Below are 25,548 nucleotides of genomic sequence, written 5' to 3'. Positions count from 1 at the left end.
CGATTAATAAAGCTCCAGTGGAATTCCGCCTACGTCACCGGCTGGGCGCAGTCCCACACCCACGACGCGTGACCCAGTCTCCACTAGCAAGCGCTTTTAGCAAATTCTTCTTTTGAGTAGATGTTATACACTACCGAATTAATTATGTACAGTGTGATTGGTAACAAGTGCAAAAGCTTTATAGATGTGAATATATGGCTTATTAAACGGTTTTATTTATTATAGTTCGATCCATACGGAATTTATTTGGGTCAAAATTAGAAATTGAAATTTATGCACCTTCCCGTTGTCACGCATTTAATTTAGATGACAATACAATACAATAAAATCAGTAACTCAATATGGGTATCAAATGAAAGTGCTACACTAGTAAAACACGATGATTATGTCAAAATTTAAAATTCAAGATGACGCCGTTCCAATATGGCGGACTAGGTACATATTTTTCCACAACCACCACGATATGGGTATCAAAAAACCGTTTAACTTTAAAAAAATTTAAATGTATTTATTTATAGGCATATCCGATCATTCTGTATAAAGTGATCGTTTTAAAACATGTTACGATAATTTATTTTGTCTATTGGAATGCGATAAGCGAATAACTTCCAGCTGTACAGAGTCTACAAGGACCTTGGGGGAAGCCTATACTTTGGAGCAGGAGTCTATGAGCTAAAACGACAGCGATAACATTGTGATCATAATAATTAATAATGTTGACTAACTTATTGAATTATCATTTGTTATAATTCAATTTTTGTATTTAGATAAAGGTATACAGTTGAACAGATTGATTTAATTTTAATCAATGTTTTTTTTTTAATTAAAATACATTGCGTTTGCTGTCTATTCAAATTTTAATTAATTCAGTGTTTTTCCTGTCTTATACTTTTATCTATTTTTTAAAAATTCGTCGGTGATCATTGAAAAATAAAATAAATATTGAATGGCTCAGTGCTACACGATACGTAAATAACAAAAATATACACAGACAGAAACAAAACTAATTTCAAACTGAAGCATATACGTATTTAATTACGTACAAGATTCAAATTACAATTACAAGTATGTTAATTCGAGCAATGAAGCTAAAAATAAATTTTATTTAAATGACATTAAACGGATTCAAATCTTTATTATTCTGTGGAACGTGACAAAAAACAAATAAATAAAAAAAAACGGCTTGGCTTCACAGTCTGAACGTAAACAAATACAAGTTAGATGAAGTGACATAAAGTAAATAATAGATAGCTGTTGCCCCAATTGCAGGCCTATCTAGATTTAACTAGGTGTAAACTATTTATTTTTTATTTTATATATATATGTCTGTAAAAGTCTATAGTGCTTATGAAACCACACCCACTTATACAAGGGCTAACATTTGCCGCATTGACGTCACAACGGAACGCGGGATAAGGTGTTTGAAATGTATATTACAAATATTGAAGTTCTCCGTCCCTAGGTGCCTAAAGACGAAGGTCAACGATCAATGTTTTATCAGTAATAACTTAAAACAGAGAAGCATTGTACTCACACTGGCTCATGTCGCACAATTAAACGGGATTTAACTAAAGATATCGTATCAGGCAGGAGGAGATCCATAGACAAACTAAAAGTGATCGAGACTACAACCTGGTACAATCAGCGAAAGACATTCACTCACAACAAGACCTTATTAAACATGCTAGATACACGACAAGCGATCTTATTATAAATCTCTAGGAGAGACTTAAATCCAGCTGTGGACGTCCTGTTGCTGAAATTATAAACATGATCACCACACTCGATTGGTAAAGATATACATTACATTTCTCTTTCTACATACAATGTAGATTAAAATACGTAGAGACAATTTTAAAACGAAGGCTTAGTGAAAAAGAGCAAATTTCCAATTCCGGTAGCAATAAAGGATTTAAGATTGAGGAAACCATCGCCTTAAGAGCAATAAGGAAAGTCACCAGAACCTTCTAGACTTCTGTAGAAAGGTCATAGGAATTGTGATAAGAGCCAACAAATAAAGGGTATAATTAAAATAATTTAAATTAAACAAGAAGATAAACAAAAGTAAAATTAATTTTGATATAGATAATAAAATAACATAATAATATTAAACTGAGGCGAATAAATGTGAAAATCAAAAATGAAAGATAATGTAAATATACGACCCTGCAGAGAAGGCGATAGAAGTGAGGCGATGTACGAAAGAAAAGGTAATAAAAGGAATGTAAGATATTGTGAATGGAAAAAAAAAGAAACAAAAGGAAGATGTTAAAAAGGAAGAGTGAGGAGCGAGACAGTAAGTCATCTCAGTCTCTGCTTTACCATGGTAGGGGTGAACGAAAGGTCTTCAAAAACGGGGAGAAAAAAACGTAATCTGCACAGGAGGCTTTAGTTCAGCTGTGGACATCCTGTAGTTTGTTGGAAGCTTATGGTTAGAAGGAAGTCAATTATTTTTAGTTAAAATCGCTTATAAAGTCCATCCGTGCAGTAATTTCTCTTTTTCTCAGTTGGTATTAATGCTGTTAGCCTGAAGGCTTTTACAGCTTCATCGCAGCTGAGTTCACGAAGCGGAAGGTTCCGCGAATTTAAATACAATCTGTAATATTATCTAGTAGCATACTTTATAATAAGTTTATGTACAGTCCTTTTTACGTAAGCTAATTTGAAATTTCTTTATAGGCTCATTAGCAATTGAGTTCGCCTACCATTGGTACAGGGGATTTTCGAGTTGAATCAACGCAACGGGCGAGGTTCATTCACGATTCAACGTAAACACCGACGTCCTCGTCGCGGTGGCGGATCGATACAGCCGCGCGAATGTCAAGTTGAAGGCGCCGCCGGGGGTGAGACAGCGCTGCGGGGAGGGGAACTGCTGACGTCATTCGCCCACGCGACGGGGTGTCCAACACCACGTTTGTGGGGTTGAAGCCACCCGCTCGCTTTCATTACCGACCTTCCTGAGATTACATCTGATATATTCGACACTATAGCCGTGTTGTTATTGTTTTTTTTGAATTCCAAATTCAAAATCAAAAATCTTCTCTGTTTTACTTCAAGTTAAGCCTACATCGAAATGTCTCACACATGTGATGAAAAGGTGAAAGACACTGAACAGAACTATAAATTTTCTTTTTATTATATTAAATTACATATCTAATAGGGTACCGACTACGGTGAACCGTAGGATGTATATAGGTTTCTACAATAGATTTCCTGTAAGATACATTGAAAGCAGTCCGCTTCCAGCATCTTCATACGTTATTAAGAAGGTCGTCTGTCACCTTGTGAGCGGGCGTCCTACTTTGCGTTTGTCCGTATAATAAAAATATCCCAAAATTCTTTTTAATACAACTCATTTTTATATTGTAACAATTTAAACTATATTAGGTACAACGCAGTATTTTTTTTTTCATTTAATGAAATCAGGCGTTATTTTGCGAAAGTCCATTCTAAGTAAGAAAAGGACCTATATTTAGCCACTTCCGCACATGCAGTCTTTGTTTTCACAGACTCTGTGTTTGGCACTAATCGGTGTAACATAACTCCTGAAGATGCCCCGTGGAGGGGTGAAACACGTGTTGAGTGATTTAACGGTGGCAGTTGTGTAATTCGCATTGTTTGCCGCATGCCCATTTATCAGCGGGCTGGCGGGCGGTGCACTTTGTTGCACGATTACCACTGCATGTGCGGAAGTGACTAAATATTGGTCCTTTTCTTATGTTGTATTTTTTTATAAAATAAATGGACTATGAATTGCACTCTTTCCGAGAACAAGCTCATGTCCTAATAAAAGAAAAAAAAAGCTAATCACTAATGATATGGGACAATTTCTAAAGTTAAAAAAATTATTAATGTCTAGTTGTAAATATAAAGTTCATTGCTCTTGAATTTTCTAGAGCGCAATAGAATCTTGACGCAATACGTCACTTGTGTAAGCCAAAGGTCGAACTTATAGTAAAAGTATAAACATATATTCGTACGTATATTACAGTGGTGGCCAAGATACTTGACAGTTCGAGCAATTGTTCGAAATTTGAAATTTTTCGCTGGCCGCCATTTTAATACGCATTAAAAACACGCAATTTTTTTTAATTATATTTATTGAAATTAAATGTCAAAAGTACAAAATATGTGTATTGAGGTTAGATATAATGGTACACGTATATGACAGCACTCTTAATATTTGAATTTCGCTAATTTTATGATGGAATTGTAATTATTCACGCCAGTAATTCGTTTCGATTTACCAGGAGCTGACATAGGTTATATAAATTTAAATATTAAAATAATTCGACAATCAATCAGTTTGGCCGCTCCTGGTATATTACTTAAAAAGGCAATTTCATCTATATTTTTTTTGAAAATTTTCTGAACATGAAAATTTTGCCTGTATATCTATAGTGCTATTGAATTCGCAGTACCGGACTTTTGAATAATCTGGTAAGGTGAAGGATAAAGAATAACGAGCATAAACGTCGATACCGCTAATATTGACAACGGGTTGTCAGAATGAAGCGGATCCCCCCGTTACGCCGCGAGCATGCCTTAGGCGCGGTACAGCGGTTTTGGTAGCCCTTTTACTCTCTAAGTGCACAGTACAGAATTGTAGCATCCGCAAAAATTCTACCATCTTCGTGTAATTATGAAATGATATAGTATTTTAATCTTTGTGAGAGGTCTTTGCCACTAGAAAAGTTGGTGACTATCAACCCACATGGTGGTGATAATAGTAATTCGAAAATTAAAATAAAAAAAAGATATTACAACAACTAATTCAGAAACCCGATCGCCTGTTGCGCACTTGACAAAATTTAGCTTCATTTTAAAAATAAAATTTTTTTGTGAAAATTTTTCTCCGGATTCACATATATTGACGGTTGATTTCATGTGATACCAATACAAATGAACTGAATTTATTGTTTTTATTATATATATTAGAGAAATAGCTTTAATGTTGTTTTTTAACAAGAGTGATGTCTGTTTCATTTACCATTATTATTTTGGTGTAACCATATTTATAATATAGCATAGTTCTGGAGAAATCTTTTCTGTAATGTCTTGAGAGACAACTCTCTCTGTCTGTGGAGCCGGTGAGTCGTTATTTATACCCATCAAGAAGACTTCCAAAAATCCGTCAGCCCCGATATCGTGAAATGCAAGTACAGGAACCTAGGGCCGTGAGTTCTTTGGGGAAACACTGCATAAACTCTTCGAGCTCTTAGAAGGAATATAACGAGGATGACAATGTAGTGACGAGGCGCATTGGCCTTTAAGATAGAGCTCCACGCAACATTACATAACGCGTTTAGCATTCTGATTCAATGATTCAAGGAACCTGAATGTTATAATTGAGTTTTGTAAACAGCCTTCATTACATATGTATATATATACCGTGCGCTTGTGAATCTTTACTGTGACTCATATATGACATCTTGAAGACGACATGAGATGGTAGAGGCATAGAGCAGGCTTCTGCCACGATCTGTTTACTGCGTAGTCTCCCTGTCACACTTCATGAATTTCTTCTGAATGAAGTGAAATATTTTTCTTTAAATTAAAGTTTTTTCTTTAAGAAAAAAATAAACGAGTTTTTGTGTAATAACTAAGAAATTAATATAATGGGCGGCCTTATGATTCTAGACAATCTCTTACAGACATTTATATGAATAATTCACAGTTGTGCAAATACCGAGCTAGGGTATCTCAGAACCAGAGTATCTCAGGATAGGCGGATTTTTTGTGTAAAAACCTAAGAAGTTTTATTTTAAATGCAGTTGAATTAAGATATTTTTGCTTGGAAACGCGGGGTGTTATCGATCGGGCGCGGTATGAATGGGGCGATGACGTCAAGCGCGGACGAAACAGCGCAGCCCGAGCGGCGGGCGGCAGGTGGCGGGTGGCGGGTGGCAGGTGGCAGCTGGCGGGTGGTAGGCCTTGAACTTGCATCGATCCTGTACGCTCTTGCACTTGAACTGCAGGCGCCCGCGTTCGCTAGTAGCTACAGTTGATGTTCAAACTATATTTTATTTCAAACTTGGCGCGAAAATTGTTTTTGTACAATTATTTAATACGAACCGTATCAGCGACATCATCCGCGTGAAATTTAACAAAAATTCACTTGGAGTAGTTACTTTTAATTTTCGTTTAAGAATTTTTTTAACCTAAAAGTAACCTAAGTTACTTTAAATTGCATCAGCTACCTGCTCCTCAGCTATAAGCTTCTTCAAAATTGATCCAGTAATTTCAGAAATTTGCCAAAACACACGAACAGACAAAAGATAAAAGTGTTCTTTTGGTACATGTACCGTACAAATGCATGTAGCAAAAAGCGGTTATTTTAATATTACACAAAGACACATCTATTTTATTTATATGTGCACGCTGTAAAAATATAGCAGAGAAAAATAAGATAGTATGACATAGATTTGTAAATTTTTATTATTTATTTATATTATTAATAATGTCAGCGGATAGATGTCTCCTGCTTGCAGGCCGACACGGTGACCAGTCTAGCGCTGCTCGAATCCAGCTTATTTTTCTCATATCACATTCATACTCGGATTAATTCTACCCAGGTCGTACGTCCTATATACATGACCACTTATGAAAAGAAGGTAGAAGAGCTCAGAGTGAACTTAATGGGACCCTTAAATTACGTACGATGATCCAAACACGCTCTGACCTTAGAAGCGCCCACAACAAACACAATTTATTATTAATCTTTTAATAAGTAGACAGTAAATAAGCTCTGCGGGCTCTCGACACGAATCCATTTTTCTATGATACACATTACTTTCATAATGATAAAATATTTAGAAAAGAATTTAAATTAGGAACAATTAATTTTTTATTAAATTCTATTCGTCTGCGAGTTATATTCAAACTTTCTGAGTGGCCTGAAGGTATTAAGCTTGCATTTAACGATGGCCGCATTGCATCACTCGGAGCTGGGAAGGGTTTTGTGAATATCACTTTTTTATTTTTTAATGTCATTATTACGTAACGTCTTCCGTATTCCATCTGTTCCATTGTCATAAAGAATTTTCATTTAAATTTAATTGCATGTATAAAAATTTGCAATATGATACATTACTACTTTACTATTCTAGATTATTCTAGACCATATTATTGTTCCAGTAGCCAAATGAAATGAAATTTATTGAGCTCTTTGACACGGTATTCCTGAGACGGCACAGATAATATACAAGAACTTTAATATAGGAGAATAAATACAAAGAGAAGATTTAACTATTTATTAATCTCACTTTGTTTAGGCTTAAAATTATGTTAGTCTATTATTGGGAGCATTAAAAAACCAAATTACTAATAAAATATGTAATTATAACTGCAATGTTTGCAGGAATTTATAAAAATAACTTTCATTAGGTCATTATTACAGTAGACATTACTGCGCAGTTAGTATTACAATGTATAAATGAAATGGAAAAACAAACATTTGGTGTCGCCCATGGATTGGCAATCGAAGCATAAGAAGTCCAAGATAAGCAGAGGATCCTGCGAAGGTCTTCAGAAGGTGCTGGATACAAGCCACTTTTAACCGGTTTTAATAGAAATCTTTTAGGGAGGCATATGTCCCGAAGTAAACGACCTAGGGCTTAAAATATGATGATAATACAATAGGTTTCAAACTTAACAGCAGACTGATCATCGAGGTGATCTTTGAAAGAGGCATATGCCCTGCATGCGTCTATCGACTGATATAATGGTGATGAATGAATAACATTGTCAATACCTTCACCCACACACTGTGCCATGTATCCTCGATAAAAGCTACGTAAGTTCGCGAACTTTAACATCGCGTACTTTAAGCTGGAACGAGTATCAGCCGTGTTAAAGGTAATATAAATTTGCACAATAATTTATAACAATTGCTCCCTTATATATATATATATAAAATGAATGTATGTCTGTATGTCCTTTATAAAATCGTAAACTGTACATTTGATCATTTGATGATATTTAGCAAAGTTGTTGTGTATGAGGTCACGTCGGTTTCTAAGTTATAATAAAATGAATAATTTTAATGAAAATTTGTGTTGTCTTTAATTTTAGTTGGTGGCGCAGCAAACGCACGCAGGGTAGAGATAGTTCAATAATATAATAAAACGTAATATGACGGTAACTCGTTACTATGTTTACGTCAAGTTACGTAAGTGTAATTTGTATGTTCAGCACTATAGCACTTTATATGCTAGAATATTGTTTACTAGGCGGCAAAATCAAGCCAAGATGTTAGCGTATATATTGATCGCCAGACCACACTTGTCGCAGGCCAGCCGGTACCATTGGAAATCTATTAGGGAGGTGAATGTCCAGCTGTGGACGCTCTTTGGCTGAATTGATGATGATCACCACATAGTCAAGTTTATGTTCATCATATGGACATGGACATTTTAAAGACACTGCCGAGAGTAGTCTTCGTTTTACAGGAGAAAATTGATCCAAGTCCTGACTTCATTATGCCTACAGCCCTGAAAATTTACTAAACTATGACTAAGCGGTACATGCGTCAAATTTCGTTTTTATTCGTTACGCAGAGCATAGACAAAGGCAAAGATATATTCGTCATTCTGCCAAGCGCGTCGGCCGTCGTCACACCGACGTCGATGCGACGTCTTGGCGTCACGTCAGACCGTGACGTCGCGTGTCGTCTCATGTCATGTTGATTAGAACGTGTCTAGTCGCTGTTTTGTTTTTGAAGTTGAGAATTATTTAGATTTTTGAGTCGTATAAATTCTAACTTTGGAGAAATAGTGAAATATCTTTCTTTAATTTTAATATTAACCTGAGCTTATTTGTAAGATTAATGGATTATCTTTTTGCAGACTTATAATTTGAAAAGTAATGGCGAAGCTTAAGCGAAAAAATAAAATTTTGTCTCATTAATCGCATAATTGTATTATGTAAAAACAATAACTAGGAAAACATATCTGCGATAGTGCTGCCTCTATAGAACAATTGGTAAACTAAAAAGAACATTGTCGTTATAGAGACCAAAGCCATACACGCAGTTTCATTATTTTTTATTTTGTTAGCGCAGCGGGAGCCATTACTGACTGATAATAATTTTAATTGTTAATGTTTGAATATCAGCTAACAGTAAGTTTTCGAAAATAAATATAAAATAAAATAAAAGAAACCGTGTCAGTCGCAAACAATAATATTGAAGTTTGAATATGGAATTTACGATCCATAGATAATCAAGAATCGTCTATAGAACAGTTTTTTTTTGCGAAAACAAAGTATATCTTTTATCTATTACACTGTTATCATATTACGTGTTAATCATAACACACGATTGTTAGTCATTCTAGAATGAGTTCTAATAATTTAATTTTGTGACGATACAGATAAATAAAGTATAAATATGTAAACTACGATAATAGAATAACATAGTATACTAAAACTATTTACGCGATATGATTTTTTTTATTTACCCTGAATATACATAAACAAGTCTACATTTACATTTTTAATGTAGTCACAATTATTAGTCAAAGGAACAGGGTCTTTGGACTGCCTTAAAAAGGACGTCTGTCTATCTTGTACTTGGAGGTCCTACGCTGCCGTTACCGTTCCGCGGTCTCCATTCTAGATCTTTTAGACCCCAACGGCCATCTGTTCTGCGCGCTATGTGATCTGACCACTGCCAGTTTAATTTACTAACCCGCAGAACTGTCCCTGCTGCTTTGAAATTTTTATTTCTTGAAATTCTTTGTAATAATTTTTTGCGCAATATTAAACAATCACAAGGATTCACAGCTGCGTCGTCGATAGTCGATAAGCTTTATACAGGCCCTTTTTAGTTTGTTGCTAACATAGAAATAGTTTGTGAATGTGACTTAAAGTCGAATGACAAATGTTATCATCATTTCAGCTGTAAGACGTCCAAAGCGTGACATAAGTCTCGTCAATAGATCTCCAAAGGGACCAGTGGAATATGTCATGCATCTAGCATCTTCCGATGACCATAACAGAGTCGTCTAAACAGCGATACACGTGGTCACATGCTGCTCCGTGTATGGAGAATTGAGAGTATGATGCGAAATGGAACCAATAGAGAAACTTAACAAAACGCAAAGAAACCGAAGTAGAGTAAGATGAAGACTCGAAGTGTGTAATATAATAGGGAATTGTATTATAAAAATTATCACTAGATTTAATAATGAATGGAATGTAAATAAAAATAATAAAGAAAGTAAATCGAAAATGTATATGCAAGAAGTATCGCGAAGGATGGAAGGCGATGCATTAGTGAAATGTAAATAAATGCTGTGAGAATGATAGATAATGTAACGAATGAAAGAAAGAAGAAAGTAAGAAACAATGATGGAAGAGAGAGATTGAGAGAGAGAGAGAGATAGTATTAAAAGAAAAAGATTAAAAAAATTGTTATCTAAGTCCCTCTCTTAAGAACATGATAGAGGTTACAAGAGGCACAAAAAAACGAAGGCTATTAAAAGAGAACAAGGTTTTCTGTCCTTGTAGGTGGATGTCCTATGCTGCGCTTGCCAGTCCAAGGTCTCCAGAATCTCAAAGTCTTAGCGGCCATCTGTTCTGCACTTTAACATGCCAATCCACAGAGCTATAGATCTCTTCGTTTCCGAGTCGAACTCTTAGAGAAATTACGAGCGTAGATTGAAATGAAAACAAATATGAAAGTTTTATTACTAAATATATTTAAGATTGATATGTTAATTCAAAAACAAAATGAAGCATTAAAGATAAAACAGAAAGAAGTGATGATATCAGAGTTCTATTTTTATCTTCTTTGTGTTCTGTCACAGTGGAAGGTTCACGAGCGCGGCACGAGATATCGAGTACGCGAGCCAATTGTCACGTAGTCCCGGCAGACGCTGTCATTAGCGGCACGACTGGCTTGTAGCTTAACGCCAACTTACCCACTAACTTAATGACCGTGCGAGATGTGCCGGTGCACACGTAACGAAAGAATTCATGACGATATCGTCCAATTCTTATCATGTAGAGAATATGGCCTCTGACAACTGTACCATTTTATTTAGAATCATTTTAGGTTAGTTACAATTGTATGCGTTTCTTAAACCCATGGGTTCCGTGGAGATCACACAGAGGTTTCGCATAAGTAATAGCATTCAAAGAAGTAATATAGAAATAGTAAAAGGAATATAATGACATAACTAAATTTCACATATAAATCCTGATAGTTGGTACAAACGCGACAGTCTGATGTCGCGAATTATAGTGGCGTCTTCAAGACAATTTTAATTATTTAAAAGTAGTCGCTCCGGTATCATCACCTTAAATTCCGGTATCGATGATTTGAGGAGAGAAAGCTGTACTCCGGTAAAAATGGGTGACGACATTCCACCACAGATGGATTCCGTTCGGTAGGTCGGTGAATAAAAAAATGATATATGTCAAACCACATCAAAGCAAAGAGCGATGAACTGAGCATGCGATTTGGCTAATTACAAATTGTCAAACAACAATAAACTGATATATGAAATAATCCAGACACCAAAATATATATATGTGTGGCGCACAACTCAGGGATAGTGCTAGCGATTTCAAACTTTAACAAAAAAAATATACCTATAAAACCTATTTAGCATAAAAATATGCACTTTTAAATGAACGCCTCTTAACACACTTTGCGGAAGTAATTTCATAGTCATTTCTTAGCTAATCTCTACTAATCAAAATGAATAATTCGACTAAATTTCAAATCACTAATCCCTATGGTTCCAGATATATCATGATGATAAATATGGACTAGGTTCTCGGTTATTTATTCACGGTTTGTACATATTTAGGATTTAATTTCCTAGTTTTTATTTGTTGACCTTTTCAATACAGGTGTATAATAATAAAACGAAAGCGTGTGACTTTAGGTGTAGGTTGTAATCGATTCTCTATTGTTACGATAAGGCAGGAGCCGCTATCTGCTGCAATAACAGCTCGACTTATCACCGCAATCATGCGAGCGCGCGACATGCCGGGATCTGCACGTGGTCGACGCGTGATGGAATATTTCGATAAACGAACGCCTGTGTTTTGTTTATTGAGATTGTTCGCATTATTCATACAAGTGTTCTTTATAATCCGTATATCGCCTGTGAATATTCACGTAGATATTAGCCAAAACTTTCCGGTCAAAAGTCTATAATAGCTCGAGCGATGTATATACTTTGATTCAATTGACATTTAATATTGATTAAAAGGTACGGCTTATAGCTACATATTTCATTATTATTTCAAACATAGGACGTTCACTGTTGGACTTAGACCTCCCAAATAGATTTTCAGTGAGCCCCGGTATGAAGTGGCATGCATCCGGCGGTTCCAAGTGTTCCGTGGTCTCCACTTCGGAGCCTCAGAGCTCCTGTGGCTATCTGTTCTTCACCATGTCGTCTCTTCACTACCACTAAACTCAAGACATGGAATCGGAACAGAAAGGCGACTAAATTTCTTTATTTAAAGTACACTTTAAGAGTTGAGACATCACAAACATAAACTTTTTTTTGTACAATTTGTAACATAAACCATAACAAAATTGTTTGTATATATAATAAATAAATCTATGTATCAAATATGTTATCTCCTCCTGTTACCGTCAGAGTGGGGTAAAAAAAAAACCACGGGGCAACAGTGAACTTATTTCAAATAACCAACTGTGCTTGTCAACCCGTATGTTAAACATGTCAAGTATCGACACATACCTCTCTTAGTGATTAACAAAAAGACCAAGTTACCAGTCCCGGATATTCCGCTATTGATAGCAGCTGTGATAATAGCAGAGTAGGGGTTGCTAAGAATCTTCAACAGACGCCCAGCTAATCATCTCGTCGACTACTGACCACACAACATCCGCAAGAGGATAGATGAGAAGATTCTTGAGTTGGAAGGGAAACAGTAGTTTACATTGTGACATGTTACGGCTGAAATAATAACGGTATACCGACTGCCTGTATTACTTACTATTTACTACTACTCTATATTTTTATGAATAACATGTGCAGGTTTTTGTTTTTAGTTTTATATTTTCAAACTTGTTTTCTATGTGTAATTCTATAGAGTGGGCCATAAATTTTTGCACTTTTGAAACATGTGTAGAAATAAAAGTACAAATGCTATTTTGTTTATGATTTATTTACCGTAATTATCATTTATTAAATTTTATTTTTTTAAAAATTACATCGTCGAGATGTGCTCCGTCTCGCCGTTGGCACTCCTGTAATCGACTACGTAAACTTTGGAAAACTCGTTGACACATGCTGTTGCAAAAATTTTTGGCCCATCCCATATAGTAAATGTTTAACTTATACAGGATTCTCCAATAGGTGGCCTATGTCCAGTGTACCACGAATCCTTTAACAAGATCGTCTGTCCACTTTGCAACCCGCTTATTACCGCTTCAACTTGTCAATCCGCTTTTAACTTACATTAAACTGTATCAATATATTAAAGCATGTGTAACTAGATTGTATCTAATATTAAGTATCATTGATAAGGATGTTGGTATAGGTGGGTGCGGTTCTACTTTGATAACACGAGGTATGTTGGCCCCAGTTACCGTTCCGATAACGTTTCGAATCAACCGAGTTAATCATTCACAAGGAAGATTTCCTAACATCTTATCTAGATAAGCTTTAACCTTGTATATAAACTAACTGTTGATAAACAGGTTAATTTCAATTTCATTGGCTATTTTAAAAGTAATCAAACCACCACGTTTTGTAAGTTACGATAGAATGCAATCGATTTGCAAAGATTTTTAACTTGAGCAAAGGTTTCCGAGTGATTCTCTAATTTAGTAGCTGCAAAGAGATGAAAGCTAAACGCCTTTAAGGCTTTAAACAGGCTGTACTTGCCACACTTGAAGCTACATAACATGTTATCGCTCAATGGGTTAGCAAGTCCCGACCGACGACACACTTTGTTCAAAAAGTTTCGTAGACAGACGATGGACTCCGAGTAACGCTTAAATAGCAACAGAGGGAAGCCTTCATGTTATTATTACGATAGGAGTATACCCATGTGTCTTCATCAATACATGCATTCAGTTTACTTTCTTCATATATATATATGAACTATAGACTCTCTATTTCAAAGAGTCCTCTGGCAGAAAGTATTTATAGTCATGATATATGTTCCTTATTTAATGAAATCAGACGTTACCTTGCGGAAGTCCATCCTAAGTAAGAAAAGGACCAATATTTAGCCACTTCCGCACATGCAGTGGTAGTCGTGCAACAAAGTGCACCACCCGCCAGCCCGCTGATAAATGCGTATGCGGCAAACAATGCGAATTACACAACTGCCGCCGTCAAATCACTCAACACGTGTTTCACCCCTCCACGGGGCATCTTCAGGAGTTATGTTACACCGATTAGTGCCAAACACAGAGTTATGTTAAACCATTCATCCATTTATCAGCGGGCTGGCGGGCGGTGCACTTTGTCGCACGACTACCACTGCACGTGCGGAAGTGGCTAAATATTTGTCCTTTTCTTACTTATACGTTCCTTGTTTTTTTGTTTACTTATTATTAGACTAGAGCGATATAGCGTTAAATATTTCATGCCACTAAAGGTGTATGATTGTAGTAAGATAATGACAAAAACCAAAGGTCGTTATAGTAAAAATAAGTTTGAGAAAATCCGGCTATAGAGTAGAGATGAGCATAGCGCTCATTGATAATAGTTTATATTAGAAATAGTTTAGTAATACGCCCTGTTCAGCATCACGTACACATGTGACTTACAGAGACAAGATATTAAGTCTCATTAACCCAGTAATTTTACAATTACGAGTTTTGGCGCTCCTCGCGCCAGATAAAAAAGAAAAAACAATATTAAGAGATAACTGTTCACTATAGTCTGATTACCAAGGGTTTTGATATACAAAATTCAGTGCAACATCCAACTAACATATACTACCTAAAGGTGGAGGATATTCGTTGGCAGAATTCGAATTTTAAATTTTAGTTTTTCTCGTTATAGTTAGCTGGAGAAGGAAGAATAGGGCAGCTCCAGCTTTAGTATTCGTGCAATGGATGTCTTTGCTCTTATAGAGTCTTCAGAAACTATCATAATATATCACTGCATCTATAACATATTTTTTATTTTATTTGAATATGTTTAAGTACACAGCCTTGATGATTGTGTGGGAGGAAACACTTTCAAATTAAGAGCCCTTTTGGTGTTTCAAGTCGTAAGCCAGGTGTTTTCTCTTGCATGCGATCACATTTTATTCAATATCTATAATATTTTTATTTTATGTGGTCTGATCTTTTTTGTGATGTTGGAAATAGTAAATTTATAATTTTGTGTCACCTATACAGGAACTCACAACAAAACCATTATTTATAAGGTAACTTTTAATGTAGTTTTAATTTATGGTTACTGCTGGTGTACCTAAGTAAATAAACATTATTTATAGTTCGAAAAATGAAGGCAACGAGAAAATCAATGTTACAAAATTTTTACCGCTTGAGCTCAGATGCGGTCCATAAAGCAAAAAAAAAATATCAATTATTTATCAAAGAAAAATAGAATCATAGATGCTACTATGATACTATGATACTAGTTTACTAAAGAACATAGACCAAATTATAATAGACTAACAGTGGTAAATAACTAATTCTATCGACATAGCCAAGCGGAATCGCTAGTTGTAGTGGCAGTGGGCGGACTTAATAGCGCCCACAACAGGTAGTCGCTGGGGCCTAAGGTTCTAGGGTCAATATCACGGACTGGCATCCGAAGTGTAGAACCTTTACCTAGAAGGTAAACGGACAGACGATTTTCTTAGTCATCGGAAGACACTGAATAAGGTTGCTTTTAACCGACCCTATTGATAATCTATGGGGGAGGCTATGTCCAGTAAGATTCGTCCTACTCCTGAAGGAAATGAGCCTGATAAGTAACAGCGGCAGCCAATATAATGACATGTAAAGCCTAACTTGGGTTTAATCCGCCGGACGTATACATACTATATACAGGATGATTGGTTATAGGTGTAAAAACTTGAAAAGGTAAATCTATAAATATTTTTTGTTAATAATGAATGGTACCCAAATATATCCAAAGGTTGAAAAAATTCTCCATATTGACTTTTACTGTCGAAAGTTATTGGTCTATCAAATTTAAATAAAAAAAAAATGATTGTAATATTTTTTAAGTGATCACTTTATACGTGGTAATTGGAAATTGATGTAAAAGGTTTGAAGCTTTTTGCTGACGAATAAGCTTTATATTTATCCCTTTAATGATTCTATAGCTAAAACAGATCATCCTGTGTAACAAAGTCATGGCGTCAGAACGGTGACAGAAAACATCAATACGTAACTGACATGTTTGAAAATAAATAAAAAAATTTAAAATATACGACACCTACACTTGCCCTCTGCCCCTGGTAGAAGTCTGTACCTTTTCTCAGAGACGATTGATTGACATACAATGTGTTTGAACAAAAGGTTTAGTTTGAACTAAGCGCCTTCACACTTAGTTCAATCTACCTTTCCACTGTTTAAAGTTATTGGCCTATTATAATTGAGAAAAAAAACCTATTTCAAACTGATTACTTTATTTATTGATTTAATGTTATAATAATAAATGAAGATATAATATTTGCAAAAATGTTTATTTTAATTTTAAGGTTCTCTAGTGATGGACTGAAAACTTAGCCAAAGTCGCGGAAAGTCACTAGATGTGGGTAGCACTTTTTTTTTTCCCCCAAAGGTTGCTCATTGTGACAATTTTTGGGGGAAGGAAAGTCATAAATAGGAACAAAACTTTAGGTCCAATAATAATCAAAATAAAGAAAATAAAAATATAACATTGCGCGAAATGTAGCGACGGCTAAAATGTGATGTGTGAACGAATGTAAATAAAAGTTATTAAGTGAAAGATATTACGTAAGAAAAAGAGAGTATGCGAGATTACGTGAAAAAGAAAAGGACCAATACTTAGCCACTTCCGCACATGCAGTGGTAGTCGTACCACAAAGCGCACCGCCCGCCAGCCCGCTGATAGTGCCAAACACAGAGTCTCAGTCAAAACTAATCGGTGTAACATAACTCCTGAAGATGCCCCGTGGAGGGGTGAAACACGTGTTGAGTGATTTAACGGTGGCAGTTGTGTAATTCGCATTGTTTGCCGCATGCGCATTTATCAGCGGGCTGGCGGGCGGTGCACTTTGTTGCACGACTACCACTGCATGTGCGGAAGTGGCTAAATATTGGTCCTTTTTTTACTTAGGATGGACTTCCACAAAATAACGCCTGATTCCATTAAATAGATTACGTTAAGGAGGAAGGAGGAGGAAGAAGCAAAAAGAAGTACAAAATACTGGCAAAATTATTTCGTAAGCCATTTTCCCGTCTTAGATTGAGATAGGGGAACGAGAAACCATCAAAAAGGGGCGTCAATAAAACCATTTGAGGAGGCCTCTTTCGCAGTAGGCGTCTGTCAAATCATATGATGATTATTATGTTGACTTTAATTTACATTTACGCTCTTTTTTATTTTAATTAACAATATTAACATAATTTACTCTGTATTTGATAGAAAAAAAAGTTTTCCATTTTTTTCTCTTTTCATTAAAACCTCGTTTGTGTAAAAAAATTTTGCCGAATAGATCGAGCAGTTTTGCAATTGTACGGTTTCCAAAATGTTTAGCAAATTATTTAAATTTATATAGATTACAAATATTTTTATTTATTTCGTGTAATCTATTTAAATAAAAACACGATCATAACAGGATAAATAATCAATTTAGGATCATTCATTCGTCATCTTGTGTTATTACGAATGCCAAAAGAACATTTCACTTCACTTAAACACTTCGACTTAAAACAGAACGTTACAACAAACAATTTTATAAAATTTTACCAAAAATGTTGTTTTTAACAAAACAAATTTATTACAATAGCTGGCAAGTGTCTCGTCCGTGAACTCAAAGTTCGTTGTAAAAATAGATTTACACGTAAAATGTAAATACCTAAATAATTTAAGTCCCAATATTTTAATTATTTCGACAATTAGCTTCAAACTTAAGTACAAAATGTTATTGTTGACATACGCCCACCTTTATTAAATTCGTAAAGTTGATTATTCCTATAAATAAATTTAAATGACTTTTTCCGCTTGCTGACACATTTCACTTGACATACCAACACATACATCGTATAAAATTATTTAAAAAAATATATCATTGTCATTCCAGTCATTGGGCAGCTGTCCAGTGTTGGACGTAAGTATCTTCCAATAACTTCCAATAGCTCTGGTTGGAAGCGGCCTGCATCTAGAGTCTAAAATATTAACCATATCTTTTCTTCTTCATTTCAACTGATAGAAGTCTACCTTAAGGCAAAGGCCTTCTAAGATCGACACGACGACCTTGTCTTACACTGTCCGCATACAGCATCGTCCAGCGACCTAGGAACCGACATAGAACCTTTCAGGTCCAAACCTTCAGCGGTTTAAGCTCAGGAAGGATCCCTCGTGTTTCTGTGAGCTGGGTGTGGATCGGGCTGTTACCCACCTGGTTGCCGACTATCCCGTATTCGGAGGGGTTCAAATCGAAACCAAATGCCGGTTAGGTAAAAAGATTGAGGAGCCAAGCATCGCCTCCTTTATGATAGATATAGAAGATTGTACACCCTTCCTCAACTTCTGCTAGAAGGTTATTAAAGAAGTTACAGCTAGAAATAAAACTCAGGCTTAAAATTTTCGGCTAATAATGTACCAGGGTGAATCAAAAAGTTCTTAGAAGTGCATATATATGAAACCTTTTTGGATCAAGTTCGATATTGAAATTAAAGAGTGTCTATCACACTATATTTATGCAGACTGTCACTTGTTTTTGTCAGTTCGTTCGCATGTAATAAATTTTTTTGTGCAACGAGTTGCTAAGCTAAAAAGTCAAAATTATGGATAAAAGTGAGTTACGTGCGGTGATAAAATATCTCAGTTTGAAAAAAATGTCTACGAAGGAAATTTTTTTGGACATTCAGCAGACATTAGGGGGTGATGCTGTACCCTATTCTACGGTTGCGTACTGGGTGGCTGAATTTAAAAGAGGTAGATCAAGCTGTAAAGATGACCCGCGTTCTGGGCGGCCTTCAACCTCCGTTACAGAAGAAAATGTCAAAAAGGTTGAGAATCTGGTTTTGGAAGACAGAAGAATGACTATAAAACATATAGCTGAGATCCTAAAGATATCTTTTGGTAGCGTTCAATCCATTTTAATTGATTCACTGGGGTTCAAAAAAGTGTCTGCAAGATGGGTGCCACGAATGTTAACCGACGAAAACAAAAAGCGACGTTTGGAAATTTCCAAGCGTAATCTCGAAATGTTCCAGCGTGATTCCGATAATTTTTGCCGTCGTCTTGTCACCATGGATGAAACGTGGGTCCACCATTTTGATCCTGAAACTAAAAGACAAAGCATGTCTTGAAAACGACCATCCTCTCCATCCATTAAGAAATTTCGAATTGCTCCTACCGCTGGCAAAGTTATGGCCTCTGTGTTCTGGGATAGTGAAGGAATCCTTTTTATTGATTACATGCCAAAAGGCCAGACCATTACTGGACCCTATTATGTAAATTTAATCCCGAAAGTGCGTGAAGCGATTAAAGAAAAACGTCGTAGAAAACTGTCGTTGGGCGTGTTGTTCCTTCAAGATAACGCTCCTGCTCGTCGATCGGAAGTTGCGCTCAACGCAATCCGCTGTGCTGGCTTCAATCTCCTTGAACACCGGCCATATTCTCCGGACTTAGCCCCAAGTGATTTTCACTTATTTCCAAAATTAAAAGAGGAAATTCGTGGAACAAAATTTCACGATAATGACGCGGTTATAACTGCCGTAGAGGACTTTTTCGAGAGTCAAGATAATAATTTTTTTTCACAAGGAATAAGGAAGTTAGAAACGCGTTATTCTAAATGCATTGCATTGGAGGGAGATTATGTAGAAAAATAAAATATTATTATTTAAATCTTTGCATTTTTTAATATTGATTCCAAGAATTTTTTGATTCACCCTCGTAAATACGAATAAATTAACAAAATAAGAAACAAAATAAAATGTAAAAAATATTTAAATAAGAGAACTGAAGATAAATACTGTGGAAAATATACTTAATGTAATAACAAGCTGTGAAAATTGTGATGTATAGTAAATAATAAAATAGATACAGATTCTAGTGACTGAGGATGGGATGAAAGGTGACGGGAAAAAGGAATAAAGAAAAACGAATACAATGTAATAGTACAAATGCTAAAGAACAAAAGATGATAAAAAAGATTGTTAATAAAAAGAAGAAATGAAAAAATTATTACATCTTTTCATTTCTTCTTTTTATTAACAATCTTTATCATTTAAAAAATCCCTGTCTCCAATTAAATAGGGGTGGAAGGGAAAGCCCCCAAAAACTTTTTTTGGCTATCTTTTCCTAATATTGACTATTGACCGATAAAAGATCAACGCTACTGTCCCTGTACATTTAAAGGTCGTGACCTCTATGAACGTGTTCTTAATTTAAATTCAGAGAATTCGGAAGTAGAATAGAATACATTATTTAATTGACAATATCAAGGTTATAGCAAATGTTTTATTTGATCAAAACTGCTTATAGAGAGGGTGATTGTTTATGTGGTGTGAATGTTTAGCTCATTTGCTGTTAATTTATTTATTGTATAAACTTTCAAGTAATCTTAGATTTCGGACACAAGAAACAACTTCATAATAAATTATTTAAAGCGTTTTCGAAACTCCGATCTCTACTTATTCAAGGCTTTGTATTGCCACATGTCATTAGCCTATCGTATTCTAAAATAAATAATAAAATAATGTGACATATGTTTGAGTGATCACTCTGTAGAGTGATTAGAAATAACTGTGAAAACTTGAAAGCTTTTTCTGAAAAATTAAATTATATATACATCCACCTCTTTGAAGCTACACCTGTAAACAATCATCCTGTATAACGCATAAATTGAAGAAGAATCAAATGCGTTGGTATAGTCATATTGTATGAAAAATGGTTGACTATACAGCAAAAAGATATAGTAACAATATTCAAATAATAAAATGAGTTCTTATACTCGTATATTCATACAATAAAAGAAATTCTAAAATGAAATGTTATTTCTTAATTTTATCTATGACCACACTAAGTATAAAACAGATTGGTTATGGATAAAAAAACTTGTGCGCGGCGTTTTTTAGGCGCCTTAAGACTGCCCCTGTAGTCGGCGAGGTGGCCTTCGGTCTTGCAGAGAACACACGCGTGGACAGTCTGCAGTCTCGTGATCCCCTAGGCACTTGGCGCACCGGGGGCGGGAGAAGCAGTTGCGGGCTGCGTGACCGTACAGCTGGCATTTGTGGCACTGGCCGACGATGCCTCTGCGGTGAGGGGCCTCGAAAGAGACCCCTGAAATAGAGCAGACCTCTCTGAGGGCAAAGATTTTCTTTTCCTAAGAAAGCTCTATGGTTGCCATAATGAGTGGCATTGGGAGCTTGATGCGGAGAAATGTCATGCACTTCGCGTCGATGACGGGGATGCCCGCTTTCTTAAGGTCGTCGACGTCTATTTCAAGCGGGAGAATTAGAGAGAGAGCGGAGAGAGAAAGCGCTTATCCTCGGGGAGGGTGTACGTGTGGAAGGAGATGCCTTCCTCACGCAGGTGGCGGGTGAAGCGACGGAAGTCGTCGACGGTGAGCGTGCTAATCATAATAACTTGAGTGGTATTTTTAGCTCTTCGATGATCTGGTAACACTGATCTTTATATATATATAATGTTAACGATACCTAATTAAAAAAAGATATTGAGAATTATAGCTTTAATTTTGACATTGGAGTCTAAATAGAGATAAAACTTTTTTTTATTTAATGGAATCAGGCGTTACTTTGCGGAAGTCCATCCTAAGTAAGTCGTGCAACAAAGTGCACCGCCCGCCAGCCCGCTGATGAATGCGTATGCGGCAAACAATGCGAATTACACAACTGCCATCGTCAAATCACTCAACACGTGTTTCACCCCTCCACGGGCCATCTCAGGAATTATGTTACACCGATTAGTGCCAAACACAGAGTCTTGACATTTGACTCTGTGTTTTTTGCACTCTGTTGCACGTTGTTGCACGACTATCACTGCATGTGCGGAAGTGGCTAAATATTGGTCCTTTTCTTACAGAGATAAAACTGTATGACAAAACTGTTCTCTTATAACGAGGGAAAGATTCTGATTTAATTTTATGTTATTATTTCCATTACATAATATACAGTTTATGTGAATAAAACATCTAATAATAATACGAAAATTACGTACATTATTCTGTATCCAACCGCTGAGATTATAGTTATTGATTAAATCGGTTGTCAACTAGAAAGTTGCTAATAAGCAATCAATGTTTCACTATATTTATTACTAATTTAACACCAGGGCCGTATTAGGAATCGAAAATAATTTTTTATTTATTTTTTTAATCTAATCACATTATGCTGTTATACAGGCTTTGTTACGGTCTTTGGAAGGGAAAGAATGCTGGAAGGTTCCAACCGGTCTTATTGATTGAGGCTTATATCCAGTTGATATCATATGACTGAAAATATATTATATCACATATATTCACCATTTTTAAGAACACCAAAAAGCCATTTTCAGAAAAAAATGCTAAAATTGAATAAATTCTGCACCGTTCTTTTAGGACATATACGTCCAATGCAAGGCATAAGCCTACAAAGATATTTATGGAAGAAAATATCACAATCGCCATGATTATTAGGCGGGTTGGCGATTGCATTGTAGTCTTATAGTGCGCAGAAGACTGACACACTGGAAAATGTTACTGAGTAGTGGTAATCCTGTATATTTAATACACAAAGTGTGAATTATATAAGATTGTATCCCGGGAATCAAACTTGCAACCTACAATCGCAAGGCCCAGTTCTCGACCATTGGGCTACAATAGATCTAACTGAAAAACTGACATTAATGTAAGAAATTCCATAATTATTGTTGAGATTCTTTTACATGAGGCTTTCCAGGTGGGTACCTCGGAGATGATGGCTTGGATATTGCGTAGTGAGTATTATTATGTTGTTTCTAAAGATAAGATTTTTAGAGATAAGAAAGCCCTAAGGTTAACAGCATTAACATCTTCAGGCTTTTACAGCTTCATGGGTACCGAGTTCACGAAGCTGTAGGGTCCATGAACTAGATACGTAGTGAGTGAAGATACTAATTTTGTCTGTAGAAATTAGTAAATTTATGTGTATTCTTTATGAAAAAGTTTCGTTTCATTAGGTCAAATTGATTAATGGCAAATTTTCTTTTATTCAGTGATACTAGATATTTTGTAGCGTATACAGGTTGATTATAGGTAGTTATAGAGAAACAAGCTTTAAAGACGTCAATGTATTCCTCATTTGCTAGTAAAGCCTGTAAAGTTTTTACACCTGTTGCTAATTATCCTATACAAAGTCATCACCCTGAAATAAATGATTTATTTTTTATATTGTTATGTGACAGGTCATCAATTTCTGCGAACCCTAACCGCGAACAGCGTGGGCGAACCGTGGTTGGATCCGGATCCCTCTTCGGCACGCTTGTGGTACACGCTGCCGTCCTAACCCGCAAGCACACACCAGCAACACACCCCGTCAAAGCTCTACCCCGAAGAGCCTTAACAACGTGCAAGCGTCCCCGTGCAACTGGTAGGCGCCTCCCCAGGTTTTAGTTTCTAGTTTAAATCTAGTTCACGGACCCTTCCGCTCCGTGAACTCAGTACCGATGAAGCTGTAAAAGCCTTAGGGCTAACAGCATTAACATCTACAGAAACAATACAATACAGATTATCATCATCACCATGTAACCTGATAGAAGTCCACTCCAAGACATGTCTTCCATTAAGACTATTACGATGATCACATCCAGCGACTTCCCGCAACCTTGACTGTGTAGTCAATCTACCTAATGGGGGGCCGTACTCACGCTGCGTCTACCTGGTCGTGGCCACCACTTGCAGGGATAAATAGTAAACAATAGTTAATTTTAATATGTAGTGGAATTTAAAAAAAAAATTCTAACTATATTATCATTACGTTAATTATTGTTTCTGTAACAATTGATTTGTAGATAAGGTGTATCACATATATTAATCTTTACACACATATCAAAAACTATGCATAAAACATACTACATTTTTAGTTAACAGCTGCTAAATCGATTGTTACTATTTTTTAAGTCTTATAAAAATATATTACATTTTTGTACTCCCTCATTCCGGTCCTGGGGCTATCGTAGTATCCAATAGTGACCACTTGTGGCGTAATCTGTGGGGGGCAGAGAACGCGTCGTGACCTGCGATAGCGGGCCGGATCGCGCCGGATCGATTTGAAACGTACACACAAACTATCGACGTCTTGCTTCCACATTGCGCGGATTTATCAAAATAAAGCTTAATAGGTTATTGTTACAATTGACATAACTGCGCAGTTAGTATCTTTATATATAAATAGAATAGAAGACAAACATTTTGCATTGATATTAGTAACCAAGCGCGAGAAACAGGTGGCCTCTGGCACCATAATGTTCTGGAATGAAGACCATGGACTGGCAATCGAAGCTAGGACGTCCACCCAAAAGACGATCTTTTTAAGGACGTCGGATAACACAGGCCGCTTCCAAGCGGCCTTATTGTAAATGTATAGAAAAAGATGTCCCAGCCGGAATATATGACGATGATATATTTATGATATATTATTATCGCCATATAAGCCGCGTCACGTTTTGATGTAGAATAACTTATATAATTTTTTGATATTATTCTCAAAGAATAATTTTAAGATGACCTCTTTCATGAGTTTATCTAACGATTTTAATGTAGAAAATAACATGAAAACGTTATTTTAAATTTTCTAAGGAATGCATGTGAGAGACACATGTGAGAGAGTTTTAAAATTATGATAAAAATGTTAAAAAAGTATGTGGCCCATGAGGGGATCGAACCCGCGACCTTCGCGTTATTAGCACGACGCTCTAACCAACTGAGCTAATGGGCCGTTGTGACTCATTTTGAATTTTTTTTATATATGTTGATATTGTTTTTAGGAATATTTTATGTAATAGTATTTTTAAAAATTTAAATGATAATTTTTAAGTAGCTCCATCGTTATTTACGTCAATTTGTAATCTATGGTAACTGTTTACATACATCGTTAATTCTTTTTTATCTGTTTGTTATATTTGAAGTAATAAATCTGTTTGTTATATTTTCTGTATTTGTAGTAATAAATAAAAATAAAAATTAATAATTTCTTTACTTTAACCTGCTTTCCTGTCTTATAATGTATTGTGATGAGCAGATTTTGTTTTGTTTTTTTTTTTAAATAACATCTAGGTGTGGTCCATTTTCATATATACACTATACCGGGGTAGCGAACATTTTCTACGCGAATATATTTTTGTGCTAGGCAACCGTTGTCGGTTTATTGGAGTAAACGCGACTCTTGAATGCCAAAATAATTTCAAAATGTCA

General features: G+C 35.8%; 1 non-coding gene across 1 annotated transcript; it reads right to left on the bottom strand.

Moving 5' to 3' along the window:
- Window positions 1–24,998: 24,998 nt before the first annotated feature.
- On the bottom strand, window positions 24,999–25,072 carry TRNAI-AAU (transfer RNA isoleucine (anticodon AAU)). Its single transcript has one exon. It is a non-coding gene; the product is annotated as a tRNA-Ile (tRNA).
- Window positions 25,073–25,548: the final 476 nt, after the last annotated feature.

Source organism: Battus philenor, unplaced genomic scaffold (genome assembly GCF_028537555.1).
Source record: "Battus philenor isolate CCGP_79_NKW_IND1 unplaced genomic scaffold, ilBatPhil1.0.hap1 SCAF_2, whole genome shotgun sequence".
Taxonomy (NCBI): Eukaryota; Metazoa; Arthropoda; class Insecta; order Lepidoptera; family Papilionidae; genus Battus; species Battus philenor.
This window is presented reverse-complemented; position numbering and strand designations above follow the sequence as displayed.